This window comes from Nothoprocta perdicaria, unplaced genomic scaffold (assembly GCF_003342845.1).
Source record: "Nothoprocta perdicaria isolate Ctin4 unplaced genomic scaffold, notPer1 scaffold_15, whole genome shotgun sequence".
In the NCBI taxonomy this organism is placed as follows: Eukaryota; Metazoa; Chordata; class Aves; order Tinamiformes; family Tinamidae; genus Nothoprocta; species Nothoprocta perdicaria.
In genome coordinates, this window is record NW_020454649.1 from 1003842 (window position 1) to 1026020 (window position 22179).

The 22179-nt window shown below is 36.7% G+C and overlaps 1 long non-coding RNA gene across 1 annotated transcript in view; it reads left to right on the forward strand.

Annotated features, from left to right (window-relative positions):
• LOC112943520 overlaps positions 1-21276 on the forward strand; it is a 212183-nt gene extending 190907 nt beyond the window's left edge. The window contains exon 3 of the long non-coding RNA XR_003248609.1: positions 21227-21276. This is a non-coding gene — a long non-coding RNA (uncharacterized LOC112943520). The remainder of the gene's footprint in view (positions 1-21226) is intronic.
• Positions 21277-22179: the final 903 nt, after the last annotated feature.

A 22179-nucleotide genomic window follows, 5' to 3' on the forward strand; every position in this document is an offset into this window, starting at 1 on the left:
TTACAGGTTTGTTGTAATGAATGTTTTCAAACATTGAAAGCTCAGGATGGTCCTGGTAATAAGAAGTTGTACTTATGGTGTGCAGCAGTAATTTGTTAACAAATTATGTTAATAATTACCCTATTATCTTTGCAAGTGCTCAGTAACCTTACAGCATATCAACAAAGCTACACCACATTTACATCAAGTGTTTATAGAGGTGAAAAATTGCCTGGCGTGCTGGCAAGGCAGTCTGCATGAAATGTTTTGAGACAAAAGAGGTAGTACATTGCTTTCTAGTGAGGGGTAAATGCAGCAAAAASTACCAATTAGAATAGCGGTAGGTGGTACACTAGAACAACTAAATAAATATGTACATTTTTACATTTTTTTTTGTTTCTTAATTTAACTTTTTATGTAAAGCTATGAGATATTGATAGCTATTTTCAGAACTCATTTGCATTTTGTCTTTGAAATATTCATGTTTTGCTAATGTAATGAAAAAAGAATTTGTGATGTTTGAAAATGAATAATTCTTTTGTACTTAAATTTCTTCAGYGGTGCAAAAAGTTGTTAGATGTAAACACTTCAAGCTTCCTGTACTGAAAGCTCAGAGGCAATGTTCAGCAGTTAAGCTGTGGCTTCAAAGACTGTATCTTCTAAAAAGCCTATGTTTTTGTTGCATATGTACAAGTAAACAGATTTCTGCTATGTCASATTGAAGGCAGGTAATCATTTCTTGTCTTATAAGTGAAAAGCCGTGCAGTCTGTTCATTATTTGAATTAGACATCAGTTGAAAATACCAGGTACCAGAGGTAGGAGGCAAAGAGAAGAACCACGTGAGAGTACTTGGTCAGCATTGGAGCACCAAAGTCAGGTGGGCTGATTTCAGCTGCACTTGTGGGGAAGGGAGGTCCTCCTTAACAGGGCAGGTGTGTGCAACCAGCTTCTGTATTGMAGGTATGGATCCCTCTAAGACTGTGAGGTGGGAAATCGTAATACTTCCTTGACTTGCAAGTGAATTTCTTTATTGGCTTTGTTATGCATATTTTCCTCATGGTTCCTTAGTCAACTTAGTCAAAAATGAAGGTTTTAATTACTGATACTTTATTTATTAGATGTTTTGAGAAGAATTCTATGGAAAGACAAGGACTGGGTATGTATCTTAGAGGTATTTCTTCATTTTCCATCTTTTTGTCTCTATATAAACCTGTTTGGAATCTAACGAGTTTTTGTTACATTCTCCACAAGTTTGTCAGGCATGAGATATTTCAAAGAAGAGATCTGAGATTCTACAAATCTTTATTTTCCAGTGACACCAGTGAATTTTAGCAGAATATTACTAAATAACTATGTACTAGATGACTGAACTATTGCAAAGCTTTAACTATGAGAGCATGACTTTTTTTTTTTATTTTTGCTTTGTCTCTTTTTATGCTTTTTTTAATACTTATTTGGTTGCATGGCACAGGTTATGATCAATCATAATTCTAATAGGAATTTTATGTTATTTTTCCCAATTTTGTTGCCTTCAGTCTGACAGCTGCTCCCTTGACATCCCCCCAGACTAGTCAAACCATAGAAGTAAATGATGACAGGCAAACTAAGAACTGTAAGGGATTTATCTCTTCACCCACTGTCTTTCATGCTGACAATCATTTTTCATTCCCAAAAGAGACTGTCAGTTTCTTGGATGACCGCTTATGCTTCTTGGATTGCAGCCGTATTTGTTTATATTTTTGAGGCATTCAAGAGATGGCAATGTGAAATGAGTGACCCTTTTTCATCCTTCATCTTGAAGAAGAATGGAAATGACTAACTTGTCTCATTTCAGAGTAAGCTTAGCATTTTCTTATCTTCAGCTAAATAAATTTGAAAGTTACTTCATTAGAAGTGTGTTGAGTATCCTTATCTAACTGATTTTGTGCACTATTTAAAATTGGCTAGCACAGCACCGAAAGAGTTCATGTTTGCAACTGGAGCTTGCTCATTTGTTTCGTTGTTTCTGAGTCCTCCAAGGTAAGTACTGTTGTGAAAAGTATAAATGAATGAGGGCAGAAAAAAAGTACCAATAAAGCAATCATGGGGAATTAGTGAGTAATTTATCTGAAAACAGATGTTTTTTCTACTCTAATTCATTGCAATTCCATGAAACCTATATAGTCCCACAAGTAATGGGAATAGGAAATACTGACTGACTTATCACTTCCAAGTTGTTCAGCCAACCTGTCCCAAAAAAACAGGAGACAAAAGGCTAAATAGTGTTACCTATTTTCTGTACTAGTCATAGAGAAGAAAACAGGTAGTGCACACTTTCCAATGAAAGCTGTGTCTAGTAGCATTCTTCACAGAGGGGGTGGAAATTAAAAAGAAAGACCCACATAGTCACAATGTATCAAAAAAAAAAAAACCTTTTGAGTTTAGGCCAAACAGCTCTAGAGAAAATGAGAAATTTCTGAAGCCCAGGCTTCCTGCCAAAACAAGCCAAACATGTTTCCAAATCAAAGCATGAGAATAATAATCATATTATAAGATGAAAGTATTGTGTGTTGTTTGCTTAAATGAATGCCTAGTTTAGGTCATGCTTTTCAACCTCAAATCTGAGCAGAAGGTGCACAAACTTGAAACCTCTATCTTGAAAATGCTGAAGTCTGTCTTCATGACATTGCCTTTTTTCGTTCAGCTTAAGATTTGTGAAATCTGCATTTTAGAATCATTAAAATCAAGAGAGTGAATTACAAATTTTATTGCATTCTTTGAACAATCATATTTGAGTTAGGATGAAGATGAATCGCAAGTGTACTTGCATCCTCTGTTACTTTGTGATGCCTGTACTTTACATTTCTTTTGATCTCTTGGACTGTGTGTCTTATCTCCTAGCAAATAGGAAATGTAACTTCATTTAATACCTTTCCATAGATAATCTAAGGGTTCTATGYTTTCTTGTCTTCCCTCTTACATAGTAAGATGATTTGGAAGATCCTTGTTATTATAYTGAAAGTTTTGATATAATGTCCTTTTCTTTCATAGTGGAGCATATCCCAAATATCCTTTTATGAAAACTCATGTAATATAAGAAATTAATATTCAGTGAAATGGGTGTTAAGCTAAATGGAGAAAATAGCATTAGGATGGAAGTAGCATTATATTCTGTGTATAGCTAACCTGAATAATCTATACAATTACAGGAAATTACAGAAGGCAGGTATTCAAAAAGGAACTAGACATGTAAATTGAAAAATAAGAGCATCCACAATTACATTGATTGAGAGCACATCTCTAAAGATTATAAAATTTATTTTTTGAGGACATAAATCAGAGTAATAACCTAGAATTATGCATAAATGTGCTTTGGTTAGGTTAGAATTATAAATTATTCAAATTTCTCTGTAAAACTCAGAAAAAATAATGAATTAAATTGAGATTTGATATGATATTTTCAATATCTCAGATTTTGGAGAATATTGGAAAAAGCAYTGTAATGCATAAAGCAGCAAAAATTAAATGAAGTAAAATTCTAAACATGAAAGAGAGAAACTGTTTAAGGAATATAAACTTCAGTGATGGATGTCTTTGGCTTCACAGCACTTCATCTTGTTTTTGGTTAATCACTGTACAAATTTTATAGACTATAATTATCTTTAATTGTAGGGATACACAACTGTCATTATGTTTAACTGAAGATGATAGTTGTGCACAATCCAAGAACCTGTGAGTTCTCATTTGTCTTTTTATTTTTTAGAAAAGAATATGGGATTATAGTGTTCGTAGGTGTTTCTTTTCTCACTTTTGGARCAATATACATAATTATTTCTATTATCAACATCCTCCACTCGTAAAAGGCTTTGCAAAGCTAGRAGAAATAACTTGCTTTGCAAATATCTGTCACTAACGGGCAATGAGAAAGTTGTAGAATAATGGCAAGAAATGGCTTAGGTGGTAACCGTGTTGGCATTGCCAGAGTGTCATTTCCTTCCAGTAGTTGGTTGGTGCTGGTTAACTGCTGGTGCTGCTGRATACCATCTTCCTCTGAGAGTCAAAACTCAGCATAGACACCTCCCGTTCAAGTGTGGTCGAGTGGGAAGAAATACGGTAAACCTATATTACATAAATAATTTCTATGTTAAGTAAGGGTTGGAATGGCAAGCATTCTGGAAACCAGTATGCATCCTGATGTAATGTAGGACTTGCTGCTCCTGAAAGGAAAGGACGGCGGGTCTTACAGGTCAGAAGGTTCATGAATTGCGAGGCTGGAAATGAGTAGTGTGAAAAAAAMCATGCTCTAGGTGTCCCTGCTTGAGCAMGGGGGTTGGACTAGAGGATCTCCAGAGATCCCTTCCAACCTCAACCATTCTGTGATTCTGTGAAAACATCATATTTCATTATCAGGATGTAAATGAGATGTAGTTCTCTTTATGCCAAGCAGGTGTATTTCATGGAATACATTTCTCCTTCACTCAAGCTAAAAATTTAATTCAGCATTGCTCTTCTGACTGCTCTTTCCCGTAATAGGTCTTTTTTTCTGGAGGCAGCACCCCTTAGTTCATCAAAAATCAGGTGAAAGAAGCATGCAAGTGATGCAAACTGTGATGATGAATTGCAGTTTTAATAATTACTTGTTTTTCTGACATGTATTTTTACTGGAGCAGGGGACTAAGTGAAGAGAAATAAGAAAGGATATCACATTAGGAATACTTGTATATTGTTTAAATAATATAATAAGAGCCTGTGAGTTTATCTTGGAGCTTCAGTAACCTAAAATATTCAAGATAAAAATAATATAAAGAGWTAGTATACTTACTATAAATGAATATGGAAAAAAATAGGTAGAAGTTGATCATGTATAGTACATACCCCCTGCAAGTTCTGAGAAGCAACAGATACTATGTCCAGAAATCAGAACCAGAAATGAAAACATTTTATGGTTCATTTTAGTATCTTGCAAATGCATATTTTAAAAGTGGAGATCATAGAATATAATCCCTTAGACTGAATAACAATTACTTCGTTCAGCTTAGATGGAACAGGAACATGAACATGTTAAAGCTTTTATCAAAACTTCATGACTTGAAGGTTGGAAGAAATTGATTTGAGGCTTACTGGAAGAATTTTAAGGAGAGCAAGGACCAGATTTTGTTAAATGGAAGTATGAATCTGTGTGCAAGTTAATATTTGAGCCCTTCAGAATTAGTAGTGGAGTTTAACTCTATTTTTAAATAATGTTAACACGTTGTCATTAAAAGCTTTTAAGGAGAAAAGTCTACTCAGTATGAACCATCTAACATGATATTCTGTATATAAGATTATATACAGAATATCATATGGTTGTGTCTTTCATGATCAGGAAAAACTCATTGTAGTTGCAGCATTCATAGAAGTAAGTCACTGCAATGAGTAGAGAGAAGGAAAGCATATTTGGAGCAGGAGTCTAAAAGAGCTTGGTTCCTTCTGGCTACCTAAACTGTAAGGGGAGGGAAACCGCTAGAAATGGGTAAAACTAAAAAATGCTGGTAGAGATGCAAAGGAGTATGTAGAGGCTTTAAAAAAAAAAAAAAAAAAAAAAAAAAAAAAAAAAAAAAAAAAAAAGGTGCTGTGACTTATGTGATAAGTGTGACATGTTTTCTGAAAAGAGATGCAATGGTTTGTAGCAAAAGGACGGAACAGGACTCTATGAAACAGGAGATCCCTTCTAGTCTTATCTTCTTCAGTTGAGCTATCCTATTTATTCTTTCCTAAATAAGTTAATATCAGTAAAGAATCTATGTTTTAAAATTGTTTTATTTCCTCCATTTATGAAAAAAAACATTTTTTAATTTTAAATATAGGGAATTGGGAAATACGACTATGAAGCAGTACACATTMCATCTGACAGGAAGTAAAAATCTTTGATTTGGAGACAGACAATCAAAGATATCTTGAAAATCCTTAAGAAATCTCAAAACTGTCAAAAATGTTTCTTTTCTTGCTATTATTTGTAGTTGCTTCAATTTATGTACTTCTCRGGACAACTTTATGGAATGGATACCTTAAAGCTCTGTTTAGGATTAACTACACAATTTAAAATTGATCAAACTTATTAAGCACATTGCTCTGTGCTGTAATTGAGAATGAAGCCTAAAAGAAGCAGAAGTCCAACCATGAGTAGTTATTAAACTCTATTTGTGCCAGTACTACACCCAGAAAACAGAAATAATTTCTCTATGGTGTCAACAGAAGTAGTACACAGTTCACAAGATAACATTTTACTACTGTAAATGTTTACTACTATTTTTAAAGGGAAAATATCCTACAGTAATTCTTTGAATGATATTACTGCTGCTTGCCTTTATCTCATCTGAATACAAGCTGTGCCCATTGTGTCCCTGGAGGATTGTCCACCCAGCCATCTTGAAAAAGGAGACGGCCTTCAGGAGGGCTTTTGACTGAAAAAAAGCATTAAAGGCCCGTGCCTTCTCTTTTATTTACATTTATCTTTGGAAGAAGATTAACTTGTTTTGAAACTGCCAGCAAATGTATGTTTCATCTGGTTATGACAATATGTAAATAAATGCTAAAAAGGGTGAGGAAGTTGGAATAGTCAGAACGCTAAAGAAAATGTGATAGTGCCAAGCTACTTAACATATGAGGGGTGAGGGGAGCTGTGCCTTTCCATCCTACCCATATTCATCATGGCAACTGTAAGAGATAAGAATGAGGAAAATAACAACTAAGTCCTGTTGGTGAAATTGTTTTGATAACAGAGCCTAGGGAGGATGGATTTCAGCCAAAGTACTGCTGTGGGCTCTTTCAAAGTGGAACTGGAATGGAGCATGGCAGCTACACCGTGAGGGGATGTTGTCTTTAAAACAGACTAGTGATTCTCCTCCTCTGATGTCTAACCAGAATCTGTACTTCCCTCAAGTGAGAGCCTGGTGTAAGAGAACAGAAACTTTGCTTGTTAGCAAATTATGTCTCTTCGCAGAGGTGTTAGCCCCAGGTGGTCTGAAGAACTGTCTATTTCCTGAAGCACTTTCTCAGTGTAACAGCTGGAAAAAAAATATATCTGCAGAAAGAACTGATCTTATGTTTGAGTTATTTAAAATGAGGGAAATCTTCCATACAGACAGGATCAGGTGAATTAGATGTATGTCATGAGTTKATTTTATAAATGGGACGGTGATCTGCCTTCACGTAAATACTAATCTTTGTACAGGAAAGGGGAAAGAGAAARTACGTTTTGGAGATTGTGACTTTCATAAGAAAATATACTCAAAACTTACAACTGAACAAAAACTTACAACCTGAAGCTTCATAGGATGGAGGACTACCCTGTTTGAATGATCCTCTCCTTGAGGGAATTCATACTTGAGTCTATTATTTACAATAGCAGATAGGTTGGTTCATCTGGTCATATATCTGATCCAGGCTGTCTAGCATATAGMAAACATTTCTAGAAGAAACAGAAATGTTATTTCACCAGCTCCTGCAGCTTGGGGAGCCCCTTCAGTTTTGCGGCTCCTAAAGCATCTAATCAGTTGGAGTCAAGCACAGGCGCGTGGGAATGAGCTGTCGCTGGCGGCTGGTAGCGTGTTTGTGCTGGCAGGATGGAGACCTCAGTACTGCTCTTCTGGGGAGGAAATTTCAGCACTGAGTCTCTCTCTCAGACTGGGGACCAAACTGGGGTTAAAAAGATCCCCAGAAAATTGGTCCAAGTTCGTTTGCTAAGAAAGGCTTAGCCTTACTGGAGTAGAAGTTCAGTAAAAATGTTAATTCCCTTTCTTGCTGCAGGAACAGAACAAGCTGCAGACACGTGGCATGCACTGCTTCTTCRTATTTCTTTGTGTAACAAACCTTTAGCCATGTTCTCCTTCCTGACTGTTTTCTTGCTTAAACTTTCATAGTGAATTTGTAGTTCACAGTTAGATCTACTTTGGCCATAGTTTTAGCATAGCCTTTGTATGAGCAAACATATCAAGCAATTCTTCAGGATAACTTAGAGATTAGATAGCTGTTTCTTAATTATTTCATTCCTCAGTAGGTGTTTAATACCTATCAGATGCTATCTATGTGCTTTTACAACTTCTGTTAATTTATTTGAGGCATTAGCAAGAAAGATTAAATACCGTGTTAAATGTGACGAATCTAAGGAGATACAAAAAACTTGATTTCATCATCAGAGGAATACAAACAAAACACTATCCTAGTTATGCAGTATTAACCTGTACAACACATTACACAACCTATGTGCTTGTTTAATTATATTTTGTAAAATATGTAAACAAAAACACTTCTGGATATACAGGACTTGCTAACTGTTACTGGTTTATATAATGTTACTTGTTCACGTTTCTTTTCATAATTGAACCATCATTACTTCTCACATGGAATGAAAGAGTAGGCCGAATCCCCCCCAGATCTTTTCTAGCAGATACTGTGGTTAGCATTTTAGGTTTAGTGTCCAAAGCGTGATGTTGCTCACAAATCACCTGTGGTTCTGAAAAGGAAAAAATAKTGCATGTGGAGGAACATGTGCATGGGTGAATGAGAAACAACAGGGAACCACTAAGAGTGCAGGTCCCCTTGCTCTACGAAACTGGTGGGCAGTTATTGTGCATCTTTTCAAGGATGTGAAAAATACATTCCCCCTACTTTYGATTTCAGATCACCGACACCTTTTGTTGGTCAACCCTACCTTGCCTTTCACTTGAAAGGTCTGATCAGAGAAATACTTGTGTGTCATTTCTCAAGCAAAATTGAACTCCCTACTCCAATTAAAACCTTCCCATACCTTGTTCTGGGCAGTCAGGCAGAATAGATGGGAGGTCCTGCTCTTTGATGTACATTATAGAGGCAGAGTGCGTGAGGTGTGAAAAGACTAGATACACATCAGGCATTGAAGGCTGGCAGGCCTCTAAACGATTACATTTAGATGCTATCTTGYAAATGGAGCATGCCTGTCAGTCTGTATTTAAATTTGTTTTCAGTTGTATCGGCTAATGTTATTGACACAGTATAGTAGAAAACTCGATTTAATGCTGTTAACAAAGCAATAAAGTTATGAAGCAGAGGCATCAAMCCCCACCACTGTTAATAAATCAGAGAGAGGAATTTCCTTGCCAGTGTGTAAGTGCTCTTTGCTTTCATCTCCATTGTAGTGTTGGTCTGAGGACAGATCTGCTTTTGTTCTTTAAAGGAGCTATTTTTTATTTTAAGGTGCAGTACTAGGGGAAGCCCTGGAGACCTGCATAGCATGAATTCATGCCTTCCTAAATCAGTTTGTGTCAGAGCAGCTTAATTGTGATTGAGGTTTTGGAATTAGAAGGAGTTTCACATTAATGCCTTTCCAGTTCCTGGCAACTTTGCCCATGCAGAGCATGAAATGTACTCTGCTATTTGTGATTCGCTGCTTTGTTTTTCTTCTCATTGAGGTATCCATCCATAGTCCTTCAACTATAAAATGCAATTGATGCAAACAACAAAAAAGCCATGAAAATACTTTCCTCTTGCCAAAGTAGACATGAAGAGACCAGCCTAGGGATTTGTGGTGCTTTACCTAACCCCTGAATCACGTACTCTTTCTGTCATGTTGCAACCTGACTTGCAAATAGGTTTCAGTAATTGGCCAGCTGTCACTTCTTTTAGTAACACTTTTACTCTGTACCACCACACAATTTTCACTGAGCAGTTTAAAGGAATCTTGGTTTTAGAAATGTTGGCAAAAGTAGTAGGAAGTACTRGTAGAACTGTCTTGTTTGACAATTCCAGTTCCATCGCGTTTAAATCTGTCATCCTTTCACAGCTTTATCTGTGAGTATTAGAGGGAAACAATGCAAATGGTGAGAGGAGTTTTGAAAAAACAGTGGCTGATTTGATGACCATGCACCTGGCTGCAAAAGTTTAAGCTCTCTTTACCAAGCCAGCTCTAAAATTACTAACAATGCGATACATAGAATTCTACCCATGTTTTTATTCATGGGGAATAATAAATTTTACAGTTTTGATGATCTAAAGTTCTCGCTGGGTTGTTGAMGTGACCACTACTGGAGCAGCAACATTATTAACTCCAACAGTAAGAACTGAGAGAAGGCTAGACCTGAGTATCTTGTTTGAGGTCCAGTGAAAATCATTTTTGCAAGCTCTTGAGAGAAGTACAATATCTTGTGTGTAATAAATGTAATGTTGGTGTAATGAGTATGCTCTTTGTAGGTGCCGTCTCTCCTTTCTATTCATCTTTTGTTAAATTGATTTTTTAAGCAGCAACACTGACAAGTGGAAGTCTGATGATTTTCCTTAGAGACTATCAAATTCTTTTCATTTTGGTGTAATTTTTCATGTAGGTTTAGTGGTGTTTCAATTTAGCTGTGAATTCAGAATCATTTCCACCAGCAATTTCTGTGGAAGCTTTGCTATGTCAAGTAATAATTATGCAGTATTTCTTTATCTTTCATCTTCACTTACTGATGAGGTAAACAAAGATAATAGAGCTCTCTGAAGTATGAAATTATTGCTGGATATACAACAAAGTTCATCCATGCTTTTCAAGAAATCAGTGTTAAGGATAACTACTTATTTATGGCTATGTATTGTTTATTAGGATATAAATATTTAGTACTTCCCTTGTTTCATAAATTTACTTAAACATAATTTGCAAGAGAGCTAATGCATGAGTTCTTTGCTTTCCTTTATTACTCATTTTTCCTCTGCCAATATGCGTTCATAAATTGTGTAGCAATTTTGAAAATTCTCACTTCATTGAATGCGACTTAGGTGATTACAGGATCTTCAAAGGCAAATAGCATCTTAARATATTCTAGGGAGGGAAGGAAGGGTTCCCAGTGCAAGACAGGAGAATACAAATTCAGTAGTACATCTTGAGGTCTATTATCTCTTCCACTTTCAAGTGATGATTTCAAATTAGACCGCAGACTAGCTTCTAGGACACTCAGAGCAACAGTGGCTTGTGCTGTGTGGAAGATCTGGAAGGGGATGGCATGTTTAACCTAGAAAAAGGAGAAGTGAGAGCAGAATGTGTTTATTTTCTCTAAATGCATGATGATGGAAGTGCCAGAGCAGGAATAGAACTACTAAAGCACAGTGCTGGCAGAGGAATAAATAGAGAGAAATTAAGCATGAATATTTTCAGGTGCAATATTGAAAAAGGTATTGCTGTATTTTTGCTAGCAGAGACTTAAGTTTCTGGAAAGAGAAAAAAATGTAATACTTCTCACATGATACTTGACAGTTTTTGATAATTATAACTGTGGTTGCTTGGCAGCAAGAGACYGGCTCCACTGACCTACGTGTTCTCTAGTATATTGCTGTTGTCTACTTATCTGTGCTSCTCTAACCCTTAGCACCTCACTATGCAAAATGTAGTCCATTGTCGCTGGCTGGCTGGCCGCTTCTCTGAAAGAAAAGTAATTTTTCTTCATTTTTTTTTTCCTTGTTCAGTTTTTAGGAGAACCACAAAAGGAGGGTTACAAATACTCGTATTTGTAACAGCAGCTGTCTGCTGTGCAGTCTCACTGAAAATATCAGGATAGCTGGTAACAGCTTAGAAGTGTCTCTGTTGAAGATTTTAAAAGATTATGGGAAGCCTTGAAAGACAGGCTATAGCCAAAAGTAAACGTACGTGATTTTACTGGTCCAGCCAGTGGGATGTAGTCTGGAAGAGAAGGAGGTGGTGCCAGTGGGGCAGAACTTGGCAGAGCAGCGCTCTCTGGTCTGTGTCAGGAGCACCCTGACCTCCTTTTGTTGCATCTCTTGTATTTATGTCTGTCACATGACAGAAAATTATTAAAGAGGTCAGTATAGGAAACTGATGCTGTGCAAATGTTTACTATTTCAGAAGGTGTCAGTGTTGTAACGACTTTGCTGATAACAAAGAAATCTAAAAATTCAGCATACTACAGCAAATGCATTAGGCAGAACTGAAGCACAGCTATATCCTCAGGGGTGATGCATGGCAACTCTTCAGTAATGCGTACAAACACTGCAAAATAAAACAGGGGACAGGATAGCCATATGGTTGTTCCAGTGTATTTATAATGTATATAAAAGGGGAAAGCTACTTCAGATCCCTGCTTGAAATTTGTTTCTTTCCTTCTACTTGGAGAGCATAATAAGCACAAATAAAGGACTCCKCAGAGCACGTGTTGTTACATAGCACTCAATTATTTTACAAATGTAGAAATTTGAATTTCATCTGTTAATTCGTTTCAGAATGCTGTTGTGAAAGTTCATCCGATGCCAGGCTTTTTCATCTAATTTTGTACCKCAATACTAACCTCTATTGAAGGCTGTTAAATTCGGTGTATATCCCTGATCTATCCTGGTATTTCCTTTGGGATAATAAAGGCTTTGTCAGATAGGATCCTATGTGGTTGAGATTTCTTGACCATGTGTAGCATAAGCATAATTTCTTCCTTGTGCTTAGCATAGCTCAGCTAGTCAGAAATTTGATAGAAAGATCAACAGTGGTCAGAATTGAAATTTTACTACTCATACCTTCTTTAGCAAAACAGGASTAAAATGGGGGAAAGTTTCAGTTTTGTTTGAASTGAATTTCTTTGAATCCTGGTATGTGCAGGTACCTGCTTGGTGCATAAGAAGTAGATGGCTTACAGTTTGTGCTGGGAACATGAATGATGATGCTTATTTCAGACACAACTACATATGCAAGTGCTTTGTAGCTTTCTCTCTTCCATTAGGTTCAATAGTTCTGTTAATGTCCTTGCTTTCTTTTATGGCGACTTTGGTGCTGGTGAAAGCTCTCAGTTGTCATTCCTGAAGATCATAACATTTTTTCCTACTTACAGATTAAGTGCAGTGCGCACAAATGCAAGGTATGTTTTTTGGATATGTCAGCGTGCCTCATGCCTCACCCGGGGAAACCTTTTTATAAGCAAAAGAAGTTCTGTCTCCATAGACAATTTACTGGGTAGTTTATAGGCATTTAGTAGGAAGTGTTTTTTATCACTCTGATTTGTTATTACCATCTATGCAATACTGTACTCTGTAGACGTAGAAGTWATTTGTTCTGAGGAAAATGAGGAAAATTAGATGTAAAGAGTTGGCTGATAGCTCAGGAGTATTTGGTCTGTTGTTTAAACTCTTGTAATATTGCTGTAGTGTGTCACCATTTACGTCATTTTTTAAATGTTAAATTAGAGCAAAATTTTCTTTTTGAGCGTTCGTGCAGTCTGACTTTGTACAGACTTTTGTTTAATGYACACACACAACATGCGCACACACACACACACGTCCTTGCCTCCAGCAAATTTTTGCTGTCTATAACCATGCAGATTTTTGAAGCATATTTAAATTAAATAGACTTTTATTTTCTTTGAGTACAATATTTCCATGGATGTTGTATTGTTTTGCATTTGGCAATTGAATTGCAGTTACCTGCATTCACAWCATAAGCTTCTGGCGTGGTAGGCATTGCCAATTAGGTACAGATACCAAAGGAGCATTGGTAATGCTCTGTTCTAACAGAGCTTGTGTTGGCTGGCTGCTATATTTCAATTGATATTTGAGTTAATTTGGTTTCTTAGCAAGTCAAAAAGATTAATGATTGCAAAGTCTCTCATGGTCTCGCATCAGAAGAAKAAAGAAGCTACAAGAACTCTGTGCCAATTCTGGCACAATTTACAAAGTGACTGTGCCTGTAAGAAGTTCAAACCGCAAAAAATGCACAAAGAAACAAGATATATAAACAATAACTTTTTTTCCTCTTTAGCTTTCAAGTTTTTTCTTCTTACTAATAAGATACTTTTAATAAATAAAAAATGTTATACTGTCTTTATCTTTTTTATATATTTTAATCTGCATTATATATATATATAGTATAACTTCAGAAATTAGGTAATTGAGCAGACATTGCTCAGGAAGATAAGGTTTAGCAAATCAAGTTTATTGTTCTAATTYTGAAATCCATCTTGAGATTTGGGAAACTATGCATGGAGAAATTCATTATTTCCTGCCTTAATCCTCTAAGGAGAAAGGAGAAAAGCCTTGCAGATTAATATTTTTAAAAATAACATCAAATTCCTTTAAAGMGAATAGCAGTACAGCATAAATGATCCGTAGAGCAAATACTCTAATAATATTTCTAGGACAAAAAGAGTAAGTTTCTGAAGAAATAAATATTTTCACTGGGATTTCCCATAAACCTCAAATAAATTGTGATAAGCAATTAAAAAGCAACACTAAGTTTTAATTAGAGATAGTTTAATTCTCAATGAAAGTCCTTCTAGAATTGGATCAGTATACTACAGGAGTGTAATTGTGTCTGTGTATAAGATAAAAGGACCAACTCCTGTGCGGCTCTGAGGGGATAGAGGTGGAGGTGACCCCAGCCACCCTTTGGACCCTGAGCAGTGCCAGGGGGCACCGCCACTGGGAGCTGAAAGGTTTTCCACAGTTGCGGGAACTTCCCCTTGTTTTCCATTCCTAGGATGCCGGGGTGCTGCTCCTGGCTTGAGATCTTTTGGTGCTAGCTTAACTCCATAGAAGAATTTCCCAGACCCAGAAAACTTGTCTTTGATGGTGTGTTGTTGTTTGGGTTTCCTAGTTTTTCTCTGGTGGTTTTGTCTATGTCACATCAAAGCCTGAGTTGCTGTGTTCAGTCAAGGACAGATGTTTTTTGCCCCTATGTTTCTCGTCAGGCATGGGGGAGATGCACYGGATTGGAGTGTGCAGTGTACCCTGGTGCAGCTGGAGAGGAGAGCACAACAGGCTACAGGCATGGAAACACGGGCAAAATTAAGGGAAAAGGAAATGCATGTGGGATTGTAGCAAGCACTGATGCTATCTCAAAAATACTGGGAATCACTGTTATGTGGTATCAAAGAAATGTAACCAAATCACTAGCAAGGAAAAGCAGTGCTAGGCTAATGTAGTTCAATGTGTTCTAAGGAAAAATCACYTGTGCAATTTTTGTCAGGAGAATATGAGATAAATGTCATTTAACATTTATTTTCTGAGAATATCTTCGGAAGCTAACTGTTGAATGCAGYTTGTGTATGTGTATATTGTATATATTGTCTGGTATTGCTGATCAAGCAGTCCATTCTACTGATCCAAAGCAGGAATCTAAATCGTTAGCATTCCTGACAAATGTCAGTAATATTTTTCCCTTTGAAGTCAGTGGTGATGGTGATTCCCCGGTCTCTTTAGGTGAACTGTTCTAATGGTTTGTTGTCCTAGTCATTAATCATGTTTTCCTCATGTCCCACTCTCTTCTGCCCTACTGCAAGGTAAACCTATTATTTTTTGTATTACTCAGTGAGAAGCAGGGACGCTATTTCTGCCCTTTTTGCAGTTGTTAGATTGCCCTCAGTTTTCTTTTATTTAGGCTAAACCCATCTTTTTTTGTGTGGGGTGGGGTGGAGGGGTCTGTTTTTTAAACTCTTATTTTCATTTTACTTTTTGCARTCTAGTTGATCTGAAAATGTGGTCATCTGTAACAAGCAGAATTTCAGTTAAGGCATTATTAGTTTGAAATAGAGGAAAGATAATTTCATTTTCTTACAGGTTATATTTCTAGTGTGTGCTTTCTTTTTAACAGTATGATTTTGTTGACTTGCATTCAGCTCATTCCTCCCCTCTCTGCAACTCCAGCTCATTTTCTGAGACCCTGTTGTTTAGGAAAGTGCTTCATGACCTGTATTTATATTAGCTGAYTATGCTTGCCTAGATGAAACAGCATGTACTTGTATTTTTGAAATAATTTCTCATTTTAGCAGCAGGACAGCTTGTTGTAACCATTTGAACTGTCCTGTCCAATGGCCAACCATTGGCCTGTCCTCTGCTATGCTGCAAATCTATCCTCTATCATCTATGTACTTGTATATAACAAACATTTCATCAGACAGGTAATGAATGAAGAAGAGTATTTAATAGCTCTTGAATCAGAAACATGAGTATAAAATCTAATTTAATATCRTTTCTAAAAAGCCATTAATAGCTATTCTATCAGTTCCTTTTTCTTGCTTCTTCTGCTTGTCATCCATCTTCTGAATGTTTTCATCTAGTTCATGTTTACAACTTGCTTATATAACTCTTGTGAACAGATTGCAATAAACTGCCCAAAAGCTCAAAAAATGGGCTAGCTGCTTGGTGTTCCCCATATCTATTTAGTTATTAAATTGTAGACCTCTGAGTTCATTGAAAGTGGATATCAAACAACAAAAGTGAGGAAGAGTAATAATCCCTGTTGAGTACTTTGCCCTATGCAGAGGATGTCAGGCAGAGCCAGAGGAAAACATATTTGCATAATTAAAAGTCATAGGAAATARTAATTATCTCAAGATTCTAGAGAATGTGCATTTCTTTCACGAGAACTCAATAGGAAAATGGAAGTGCCTGCAACATTCATTTTACCTGTGTCACAGAGAAGAGAAAAGCTTTCTGAAGAAATGCTATGYCTTTTTAGTAAGAATGGTTGTTAAGATTTGTATTTTTTATTAAATTTTCTGCTCTTTCTCTGATTCTGCTTTTTGGTATGTATTTACCTAGGCACTCGTAGTGGATTCCTTGATCATCTTAATAGCATAGGATTCTTCGTGTAGCTGCATTAAGTAAAAGGGGAGTAAGAAGGGAAATCCTCAGTTTAGCAACATTTAACTCTGAACCTGCCACATAATATGAGAATATTAACTGTTTTTCTTGTATGGGTTACAATCCCTCTTAAACTATTTTTGCAGAATGTTTAAATTMAAATATTAGTCCTTGTGGCTACACTCAAATATATAGCCTGGATGCACTCAACTTTGAGCAATGAGGCTGGCTTAACAGTTAATGCTTGCAACATCTGTCACATAATGACAAATATTGGTACGATGTTAATCTATTCCTCCTAATTATGAAACTTATCCTGGCTAATTATAATGCAGAATAGGATTCTGATTACTTGATTTGTCAAGGACACGTTTTTAACCAGAACTTTGTCACTGAAATCTGTACTTTTTAATGGGTACAATTGTGAAAATACCTTCTAGCCTTGGAATATTAACTGTGATACTGGCACTTTCTTAAGTATTCCTATTTACTGTGCTGTTGGGTAAGAGGGGCAGATTGTATGAAGGAAGTGGTGTGCAAAGGACCAGCTTGCTGCTTTTTAGGAATAAGCTTGATAGAGTTGTCTCTGTATCCCTTTCTGGAAGGACATGGATCTCTCTTAAATCACGGTGTAGCTGCCAGACTCTCAAAGGGAAAATCACTGTTAAGTTCAGTGTATGGAATTAATTCTGACTGAGCCAGAACAAATCTGATATCCCTATTTGGAATAGGGATATGTTGGCTTTTATGCATCCTTAATAATGTTTCTTTAGTGATGTTTTCTTTTAGGGGGGGGAAAAAAAAAGTGGTTTTGTGTATTTTGAATAGTTGTGTTCAGTAAAGATTGCAGAATATACCTCTGAAGAATAGGGATGTTATTTCTAGTCTCTTTGCTATTTAGAAGTTTGGCTAATTATATTCTGTCTGTCTTAAAGCACCCTATGGTTTTAAATGGATAGGATATTTACTTTACCTACTATTCTAAAGGGCTGACAGTGTTCATCTGTGCTGTTAAACCACTGCTGTGTTCTGTCTTTGAGTTGGCTGTGGTTCAGTAGTAAATGGAATGTTTCTATTATTATAGACTTGTGAAGTGTTTTGAGATCTGTCAGGATGTAAAATATTTTGTAGCTGCTTGCCAGATAGGTAGGTATCTCAACCATTCCGGCTTTTTCTTATGTATGTTGCATTTTCATTAGCATTATGATTTCTTTGCAGTTCTCTGCAGGGAACAGAATTTCTGAGGAAAAAGTGGTATACTGAGAATTATCGTAACTCTTTTTTTTCCCCCTTTATTTTCTTTTTTAAGAAATACACAATAGGTGTTCAAATATGAAGAAAATACTTTCACTCACATATATATATATATATATAGAGAGAGAGAGAGACGAAGAGAGACGTATTTATATAGGGTGTATATATATATATATATATATATATATATATATATATATATATATAGGGACAGTTATGCTTGCCCAGAGAGCTTTGTGGTTTTGTTTCAGAATAGAGGATAAACTTGTTGAGAATTTAAGGGTAAGGAACAGAAGACAGACTAACACAGGTAATGAGAACAGAAAGACAGCATAAATGARAATTGGTATTTTAGGAAAGCTGGTCCTGAACAAATGTACTTGAAATATGTTCATAAAGTATTTAAAAGAAATTCCCGTGCTATCCAGAGGGGAGAAATCCATTCATCTCAATGGATGATGAGAGTGCTGTAGCAAAAAAAATAAAAAATAAAAATAATATTAAAAAAAAAAACCCTGTATTTCTTGGAAGATAGAGGATGAAGAGATCAAGGTGGACCTGTTACATGTTTTTAGGCCTTTGTTAGAGCAAACAGAGGACAGAATTGCTAGGATATGAAATTTATTTTTTAGACAAACCAATAGTAGAGAGATAATTTWAAAAAAAAAAACAAAACAAATTATCAGAGAATGATTCAAAACATATGTTTGAATAAAAGGTTTATTTTTAGGCATCAGCAGTGGGATGGTATTTTCCTTCCTTGGACTCAATTTACATCAAGTATTTAGTAATTTTGTAATTTTGAAGCAAAACTTACTACTTCGTAATCCAAGCCAAACCTGGGTAGCAAACTTGGGCAGCTAAAATATTTAGCATGGACTTGACAATGACAGAATATTGGAATAGGTTCACTGATTGTTTTTCATTGTAATAAACTGAAGGGCAAAGATAAATTACCGGATCATAAATGGATTAATGTTGCTTCTAATGAGGTACATTATATTCAGCTCTATTGTTTGCAATTTTTATGGTATTTGGCTTTCAAACAATTTCCTACATGTGAAGCGTCTGCTATGAATCCATTTAAATTACTTCTTTTGATGTTCAAATCCTAGCAGAGGGAATTTTTATGAGTTGCCAAAATGAGACTTGCATTAAGGTACAAAGGGTTTGAAGTACCTTCTGTTTTGCTTTTGTAGGGGGAAAAAAAAACACCTTTATTTCAGGACTACTTGTGGTTTCTTCTGGAAATGTGCTGGTGAGGAAATGTGTGGAGAACAGATGCTGAACAGAGAAAGCAAAACCCTGAAGGTGCCTCAGTGGTTACAAACATTTGTGTTCCAGTATTGAAAGCACGTTTACAAAGGAGAAACAATGAAGATATATAATAAAATGAAAGCCCTCTTCACATTGGTTCTCAGCTTGGTTGAGGATCTTCAGTGAGATTACACTTGGAATTCATGGTATCCATGAATTTTCACTTATTTTCTACAATATTTAGTGTGTAATATATCGAGAGAGAAATAAATAGGCTCCTCTGTACAGCCCAGAAATTATGATTCATCATAGTGGCAAGGCTAAGTTGTATCAGAGGCTAAAAAGAGAGACAGCACCAGGTGTGTTTGAATAAATAGATTCCAGGTGGTATAATCTCCAAATATTGAATGCAATTTGGAAGATAAATTTTTCATGAACTGCATCCCAGGGCAAGATAATCTAAGAGACGAAACATTTGTACCAAGGTTACAAATACTGAAAAATAAGTCAAATGCTGAGTACCTTCCTAGCTGTTATTTCAGATAGCAAAAGCTATTTTACCAAGAAAAGAGTATGTGTGAGTCCTAGGTGGGTCCCCTCTTTCTCACTTCTGTTTTTTTGAGCCTTGGAAAGTGCTGGTTGCGAGAGAATTTGGGGTCAAAATGAAGGTCACAGCTCAGTGGTCACCCGGAGAAACCATGAAGAAAAGATGTTACAAAATGCAAGCATCAGTACTCAGTACTTGTTTTTATTTTATTTTTCTTCTCCAGTGTCCTGGAAATGTCTAGTTACACAGTGTCTGCTCTAAGTAACAACCTGCAACAGATGAATAGTTTTGAAGGCTGGAGAAGTCCTTTTGTGTGTAAATTTGGACCCAGCTTCAATTCCRAAGTGGCAGTGACCAATTTTAGTTAGCAATCGTATAGACAAGCATGAGCTGGTATTGCGCTTGCTTTTATGAAGCCTTCAGGGCTGGAAGGTGACTTTGTGTCTCCAGAAATTTCTTTAGAAATCTCTTATGTCAGCAAATCTTATGTACAGGGAGGCCATTTTCTGTGGGTCTTCAGTGTGAAAGGGTTTGTGGGCCGCGGCAGGGTAACTGCTCYGTTGCCTCCCAGCTCACTCCGAAGACCTTCCGGGAACTAGGAGATGGGGCTTGTTGTTGCACCAGCTGGTGGCAGCTTGGAAAGAGGCTATTTCGCAGGAGTCGCAGCTGGACGCAACAAGGAGGACCCCAAGGATGAATGGGGCTGCGGATGCCTGGTGTTGGGTGGCCACGAGCTGCCCTGGGCTGCTCACAGCCGGTTCCAACCAGTCGTAGCTGGTTCCGGTCGGCCGGCAGTGGCCGCAGGGGTTGGGACTGGCTGCTTGGYTGGGCTGAGCTCGGGATGGCGGAGGAGACGTGCCCGCTTCAGTTTGTGTGTTTCCTTTCCCCTGTTTGTGCTTCTTTTTCCTCCAAATCTGAATTGGCAATCAGATACAGGTGTTAGTTGGTAGTCAGTGAAATTAAGTAAAAACTCTGTGTTGTCTGTGACACCTATCAGTGAAAGAAAGATTGCAATTGTAAGTAGCACTAAAAAATGCATTAGTAACTAAAGGCCTATACATCTGCATTCCTAAAACTGTATGTGATATTAGCCCCAAAGTGCAGTTTGAGCAGTTGTGCATTTTAGCAGCCGTTTGCAGACACTGATACCAAATTAGATCACCGCCACCACCTGCTTTATGCACGAGTAAATACTCGCTTGCTTGTAATAGGCTGTGTTTGTGCAGGATCCTTATGGAGGAGGTAGGCTTTATATTACTGTATTGTCTTTTAATTTAGTCTACAGCATTTGTTTTCTTTGAAAATAATTAGCAGTGATGAAAAGCACATTTCTAAAAGCATACAGAAATGTTTTTGTTACATTTTCCTTGTCAGTAGACATATAAATAAAACACACTCTTCCTCCTCCTCCACACCCACATACTGAGGCTGTAGGAACACCCTAACAAGTTGTCATCCTCTGCATTGCAAATGTCTCTTCATCCTTAACTTTTATATTTAGAAATAGGACCGGACCACTGGTTGTAATTGTGATACTCRGACACATAGCCGTGAACGTAGCTGCAGGCTTGAGGCACTTATTTTTTCCTTCTTTTGAGTTGAGAGGTCGTAGATACTCATAGGTCACTGACATCCATTTTCTGCAGGCTTCTAGAAAGAGTAATCTACTGCTATGTCTCCAAATTACCAAGTTCCTCCATTCTGCAAAGAAGTTTAAAGATTCCCATTCTTCCTTGAATCTGGTCAAAGACCTGCAAGATGAGCCACCAGGAACGACAAAGATTGGTGATGACAGTTTCATGTTGAGGTGAGCATATTCTGTTGTGATGCATTATGAATGGAATTATGGAAGTCTCGAATCCAAATGCCATAGTATCCATTTCAAAAATGAAAATGACAACTAAAGAAGGTGAAGAGAAGTGCATATGTACACTCYGGCTGCCTGGAGCTAAAATATCACTGTACCTTCGCTTTGTGTATTCTGTGGCAGTGTTGATTTTTCTAACAGGCAGCTCAACAGATTAAAAGTAGTTAAGAAAAAAAAATTGTTTCCTATCCTTTCATCAGTTTTCTCATAAAATAATATAAAATGTATAAAAATAATAATAATAAAAAAAGCCTTTTCCTGGAATTTCTTTAAGGTTTTGCTTCCTCTATGCAATTGCATGCCAGCTATCACCTTGTCTGCTGTTTCCTTTAGACTTTTATTTTAAGGCATAAGATTGGAGGTTGAAATAATAAAAATCCTACTACCTCTTTCTCTGTCACTATTTTTCAGAGACTACTTTGACATTTTAGTAGCAATTATCTCTATGGCTCTAGGGGTGACTGAAGGAAATATCCAGTGAGCAAAAGCCAACAGAAAGCCTTGGGTTATATGGAAGGGTGAGAAGTTGGAAAGTGTCCCATTGTGAAAAGTTGTAAATCTGGTATTTTTTCCTAATCAACTCCCTAATCTTTACAGTCTGCTCCAAGTAATGCTCTTTCTTTCTGTTCTGATATTCAGATGGGAGCTGTAAATTTGTGAAGACTGTACAAAACTGGGTTGGGGGTGAAGAAAGGGACAACAGAATTTTTCACAGTTCAGCCTTGTTTTGTA